At 39.2% G+C, this 6,882-nt stretch overlaps 1 protein-coding gene across 1 annotated transcript in view; it reads right to left on the bottom strand.

Annotated features, from left to right (window-relative positions):
* The window catches only part of LOC136268822 (fibropellin-1-like), a 17,912-nt gene extending 17,828 nt beyond the window's left edge, over nucleotides 1-84 (bottom strand). Inside the window, exon 1 of the mRNA XM_066064285.1 lies at nucleotides 1-84. This exon is cut by the window's left edge and continues 282 nt beyond it. The gene's annotated coding sequence lies outside the window, so the exon portion shown is untranslated.
* Between the last annotated feature and the right edge of the window lie 6,798 nt (nucleotides 85-6,882).

The following is a 6,882-nucleotide window of genomic DNA, read 5'->3' as shown; positions in this document are numbered from 1 at the left end:
TCGCCGATTGTGAAGGTAACTGATCGCAGCGCTGTCCTTCAACACTGTTCAGGTAGACCAGAAAAAAAGACCAGAAAAAACTTCGCCATTGCCCCACCCATAAGTTAGGTCACATGCACCATCACGTGAGTATAAAGCCCATAAACAACTGCATGTGCATGAATAAAAAGATTTGCTGATAATAACTTCGTGTGAAAGTCAGGGGCGGATCTAGGATTTATAAAAGGGGGGGGCTAACTCAAGGTACTAATCTCTTGGGTAGAGGTAGCGAAATGCTGGAACTAGGGGGGTCTGGGGGCATGCCCCCCCAGGAAAATTTTGAAAAATAGATGCTAAAACACTGCAATTTGGAGACATTTCCACATAAAATTCATAATATTTTCTGCCTGTAGATATTTTATATACTGCTAATGGAAAAGTTTGGGTAGGTACAGACAACCAAGTACATGATGCACCCCTCTCACAATTGCACAACACTGAATAGGTGCATGTTAGAATAATAATGCTGAAAGTGAAATTTGAACAATACAAGATTGAATCTGAGAGCATTTTCAATCATGATGGAAATTGTGAACCTGAATTAAGTATTGTCATACATAGTAACTACACAAGTAGATGAATGAAGCCCTTTAAACAGACCAATTCATTTCATTGCATGTATAGGTGCAAGCAGATTTGGAAAAATTCCCTAACAGAACCAACTAGCTACATGTTTCCAGTGAATGTTCTATTAGAGTAGTTAGCTGACTGCTCTATTAGAGTATCTCGATCTTGTAAACCTCCAATGCTGATTCGGGTCCTTGTTGCATAAATTTTAGCATAAATCCACTGATAATACCTTGGAAAGACGTTTATAAGGTGGTTTTATGAGTATTTGTATTATTAGTGATCATATAATTATGCTAAGACAAAATTTCATTATAATACTCAGCATATTGATCAAGTAAAGCCTAAATATGAAGGGGGGGGGGGCTTCAGCCCCCAAACCCCCCCCCCCCCCCCTGGATCCGCCCCTGAAAGTGTCTCGAAAATGATTTGTCTCGTGGAGCCATGGCTATAGTCTCACTTGGCCAGCCAGACCCTATTCTCTCACGACATGTGCCGTGCGCAGGAGGCCGGTCAGTCGGTGTGTGCTGCGACAGACCGGCCGTACTAGTATAAACGAGGATTTTCAAACGGCTGTTAAGCGCGTCACTAATCCCTGTTAGGGCCGGTATGTTAAAACGGTACGACAATTCTAATTCTAATTTAAGGCCAATCAAAAAACAGACGACTGAGCACGTCAGTCGGCCGGTGCATTTTTGGAGCAGGTGTTAATCTAGAGAGTTGAAGCGACTATCCATCATCCATGAAAGTGGACAGAGAAATGTTAGTGTTAGCTAATAGTCTCACTGATGTGTGCTTCAAAACCATTTGCCGTTTTGCAGGTCAGTGCAGGTTACCGAGGTGGCTTAACCGCCATAAATATTTACTACTAGTTTCGCGGCATAGGGGAGAGGCCTGAGGGTTCTTGCGAGATAATGTTGTGAGAAGGGTGAAGTAAATCTGTTGTATTGAGCACTGTGTTTCCGTATGCCGTGGTACTGTATAATCGAGATACTCTAATAGAGCAGTCAGTCACTTATTTATTTATTTTCAATGCACAGAACTCAAACATGAGTGTATATGTGTGCATACTGATATAAATTGGACAAATTGTTTGTAAATTCATGTATTACTAGAAGAGTTAACTACTTCTCTTGGTAGAGAGTTCCATTCACGTATAGAGGCTGGCAGAAATGAGTGATGATATGAGTTTACCCTTGCTTGAAGTTGTCTAAACCTTAGTTGGTGACCACGAGTTATTGATCCAGATGCATGGGTGCAGATATGAGTTAAAGTTAACTTTCACTATCTTATGAATAATTTTATAGGACATAATAAGTCTTGACTGAGTCCTCTATCTTCCAGAGAGTTCCAGATTATTCAGCATTGATGTCATACTTGAACAGGTTGAAAAGTCATTACATACAAATCGAGTAGCTTTACGCTGTACTCCTTCCAAGACAGTTTTATCACAGTTTGTGTACGAGGACCATATTACAGATGCATATTCTACTATTGGCCTAACAAATGCTAGGTAAGCTTTTGATTTCACTGATGTTGAACATTTCCTTAAATTTCTTTGAAGAAAACCTCGAACTGAGTATGCTTTGTTCGCAACTGTGTAATAGAACACACACTTAATTGCTAGTAAAAAGTCTAGCCCTCCATCCTAAAAATAATTGATAGGTCATGTTACAGAAGCTAAGCTCTGTGTGTTCAGCTTGCAGATTGATATACCTTAATATAGCAGTCAGTTTCATATCACGTGCATTTTATTCTCTGAACAGTATATAGCAGCTATACACTGTATATGCCTTACCCTGGTATTAGGTTGTCACGTTGGTACATGTACTTGGTTGTATGTGACGCGGTCCTAGTAATTATATAACCAAGTACTAAAGATAATAAGAAATGCGGTTAAAATTATGTCATAAGGCCAATAGAATCCATGTTGAATGAAGAGACAATTGTATAATGGCGGGTGTTTCCATGAAAGTGATAGAAACGGTATGATTCTATTTAACACTGATCAAAACAGTTAGCACGTGACTCCCACTACAAAGTAGTTAATGAACCAGGCAGATTCAAATAGCAATTTAGATGAACCAACTACTGTTCATTTTGTTTTTGAAAGTGTTGCGCCATGTATGTTGTGTATACATATTATAGACTAATCACTGTGCCAATGCTGCAGCCGCACCGCTGATGTACTGACACATACCAGCGGTGTGGCATTGGCACAGTGATCAGTCTATAATATGCATACACAACATACAGGAGTTAATACACATTATTACATGTGCAGCAATGACATTAATAAAGAACAAACAGATTATGCAAATATATACAACAGAGGCTAGTGTGCCACATTGGCTTTATTATAGGTGGCTTGTGGCTTATGTCTCTTTCTTTTACAAGTGTTTAGTCTTGTTTCCAAGTGGCACGTACAGTGAGTCCCAAGTTGCTGCATGACAGCTTTATCCTTCACCTGGCTTGCTAATAGAATGATTTTCCACCATCAATGTTACTAATAATACATTGTTGCATACACTACTGCTTTAATGTGTGTCTACAGTATATCATCTATGGCTCAGTATGTTGTGTATGCATATAGTGTAGACATCAATGTGACATTACCAGACCACTAATGTACCGGCACTTAAGCTACCAGTTGCCTTTAGTCTGTGCCATATTACATTGATTTGGGATCACAATTATGCTGATTGTGCTGGCCTTCACCACCTTGTCATGCATAGCCTCACTTTTTTGACTAAGTCACCTTAAGAGACATCTCACTCCTACAAATCAATTAATAGCTACCTCACTTTTTTGTGTGTAAGGTGAAAATTCCGTTAAATAATTAAAAAAAAAAATCCGTAGCAACGTATTGAAAGTGTTTCGGGTCGATCTGAAAGCTTGTTTGGGCTTAGTTTTACCTAACCAATACTGCCTCATCGTCATCTGGGGCTGGTTTTTGGGTGATATTATTTCGTGGGCCATTCCTACTCCTTTGTGGTCCATACTATACAGTACTATTGTACTGTATAATAATTATTATTATATTATATATATACAACTATAGTACTAAGAATAATAAGAAATGCGGTTAAAATTACATCATAAATAATAGTAAATAAATAATGTTCTCGAAAACTATGAGGCCTATAGGCATGTACTAACCGGGGATAGATTTGCCTGTGAATGAAGGCACAAACGTATTATATAATACTTATGCCAGTTTGTGTTGATAACTTGAATGGATGTGTAATTCTATATAACGCCCAGTACAAAGCAGCTAATTAAATGCCATGCCTGGCTTACTTCACTATTCACGATGACCACAGTGGAAAGATTAGCGACCATGGAGAAAGGCCACTGGACTACTGATTGTTTGTGGCTAGTATCTCTACTTGCTAAGTTAATTGTTTTCAGGTGGTAGCGCAAAACCTCGTCATGCGTCTGTTATCAGCAAAAAAAAAATTTAATCATGAAGCATAACCAATATTTTCCAGATCCATGTGCTGTAATGAAGTTGATATCTTTGTATTACAGTTTGATTTATGGAGTTCCTTTTCCTACTTTTGCCAAATAAGAAGAAGAAAGGGTTTAGGAGGTGTCAGTGTAATTCCCTAACCAATAATAGTCCAAGTATTCCTCGTCGCCAGCCCAAAAGAAAATTGTGGTCCGAAGAATGTCTGGTGCCTTGATTGTGGTGACTAGCAGAGAACTATACCCATCTGAAGCTGTGATTAGGTATGGTGTACCTCACCAAACCTTGAGGGATAAGCTTAGTGGACGCATTGTTCATGGCACAAATCCAGGTCCTAAACCATATTTATCAAAGGAGGAAGAAGAATTGGCCACTGAACATTTAATCCTGTCAGCTAAACTGGGGTACGGAAAAACAAGAAAGTAGACCATGGGTTTAGTGGAGAGATATATCAATGGCAAGCCTGGAAATGACAAGGAAGTTAATGGGTGGTGGGATAAGTTTATGAAGAGAAACCCTTCTTTGTACCTCAGAAGCAGAGACTCGATTGCTGGAGTTAGAATGAGCACACTAAACACTGAGAACATTAATGACTATTTTGATTTGCTCCAGGAAGTATTCAATAAAAATGGATTTTGTTGAGCACTTAGAGGCTATTTATAATAAGGATGAGACAGGAATGCCATTAGAACCACATTCCCCTAAAGTGGTGGCCCAGAAAGGGCAGAAGTTCGGTATCAGACATCAGGCCAAAACAGCACTGTAATTGGTTGTGGTAGTGTGGTCAGGCAGGTTATTCCTCCATTTGTTATAGTTGCTGCAAAAGCAACTCAATTATTTGTGGATGAAGAATGAAGTACTGGGTACATGTTTTGCAGTCAGTGAAAATGGATGGGTAGACCATGAGCTCTTCAGTTTTTCCTCACCAAACACTTCATGACCCATGCAGTGTCTCATCGTCCTCTGCTACTGTTATTAGATGGTCACAGCACACATTTTGAGCCAAGATCTCTGGAGTTTGCTGCTCAGCGTAAAGTCATCATATTTTGTCTTCCACCTCACACCACACATGTGTGCCAACTGTTAGACTGTAGTCGTTTCAAGTCCTTGAAGCAGCATTGGTGACAAGAATGTCACAGTTTTTATCAGAAAATCCCGGATTGATGATTTCAAAGTTTAACTTCTGTGCGATTTTCAGAGGGGCATGAGTGAAGGCTATTTTGCTTTCCAATGTGATTGCTGGCTTCAGAAAATCAAGTATTCATCCCTTTATAGGGATGCAGTTTTGAAGTCAGCAGACAACCTATCAAGCTTCAGTCAGAGTAAAGCAATAACTAGGATATTTAATGATATATATATCTAATCCAAAACAACCAGCTGTAAAAAAAGTGTGCGGCCCTCAAAAAGGCTATGGTGAAAAAAGATGTGAAATCCAAGGTGGCGGCCAAGAAATGGCTGTGATGGTAGGTTAATGGTAAAAATTTTAATAACGACAATTCAGGTGAATTTTTGTGCCGCTTGGTCTTGGCAAAAAATTCACCTAAATTGCCGTTATTAAAATTTTTACCATTAACCTACCATCACAGCCATTTCTTGGCCGCCACCTTGGATTTCACATCTTTTTTCACCATAGCCTTTTTGAGGGCCACACACTTTTTTTACAGCTGGTTGTTTTGGATTAGATTTCACTTCTTTTTGTATTTGTATACCCCAAAGCCGGCCATAGGCCGGCTTTGGGACTTTTTTAACCTGTCTTTTTTTCTTTTCCACAGGAAGAAGAAAAGAGGAAGCAGATGTACTTTAAATATTTCTGATTTTATCAGTAAATGTACAAATTATATATATAATACATATATTTATTACAGAACTCTCCATGGTGGTTTCTTTGTAACTGAACACTCTACAAAGTGACTTCCTCTTGCTGCTCTCTCTACAGGGTGCATTGTTTGTAGCTGAACAATCTACAAGTAACTTCTTCTAGCTGATCTCTCTACAGGGTGGTTTGTTTGTAGCTGAATTCTGTGCAGGTGATTTGTTTGCAGCTGAGCTCTTTACAGAATGGTTTCTTTGTAGCTGAACTCTCTACAAGGTAACTTCTTCTAACTGATCTTTCTACAGGGCAATTTGTTTGTGGCTGAATTTTCTACAGGGTGATTTCTTTGCAGCTGAACTTTCTACATGGTGGTTTCTTTGTAACTGAACTCTCTACAAAGTAATTTCTTCTAGCTGATCTCTCTACAGGGAGATTTGTTTGTAGCTGAACTCTCTACAGGTGATTTGTTTGCAGCTGAACTCTCTACATGATGGTTTCTTTGTAGCTGAACTCTCTACAAGGTAACTTCTTCTAGCTGATCTCTCTACAGGGAGATTTGTTTGTAGCTGACCTCTTTACAGGGTGATTTTTTTTTTGTAGCTGAACTCTCTACAAGGTAACTGATGTCTCTACAAGGTCACCAGTTTGTAGCTGAACTCTCTACATGGTGGTTTCTTTGTAACTGAACTCTCTACAGGGTGACTTCTTTTAGCTGATCTTTCTAGAGGGTGATTTGTTTGTAACTGAACTCTCTACAGGTGATTTGTTTGCAGCTGAACTCTCTACATGATGGTTTCTTTGTAGCTGAACTCTCTACAAGGTAACTTCTTCTAGCTGATCTCTCTACAGAGAGATTTGTTTGTAGCTGAACTCACTACAGGTGATTTGTTTGCACCTTAACTCTCTACATGATGGTTTCTTTGTAGCTGAACTCTCCACAAGGTAACTTCTTCTAGCTGATCTTTCTACAGGGTGATTTGTATGTAGCTGAACT

This window comes from Dysidea avara, chromosome 10 (genome assembly GCF_963678975.1).
Source record: "Dysidea avara chromosome 10, odDysAvar1.4, whole genome shotgun sequence".
Lineage (NCBI taxonomy): Eukaryota > Metazoa > Porifera > Demospongiae > Dictyoceratida > Dysideidae > Dysidea > Dysidea avara.
This window is presented reverse-complemented; position numbering and strand designations above follow the sequence as displayed.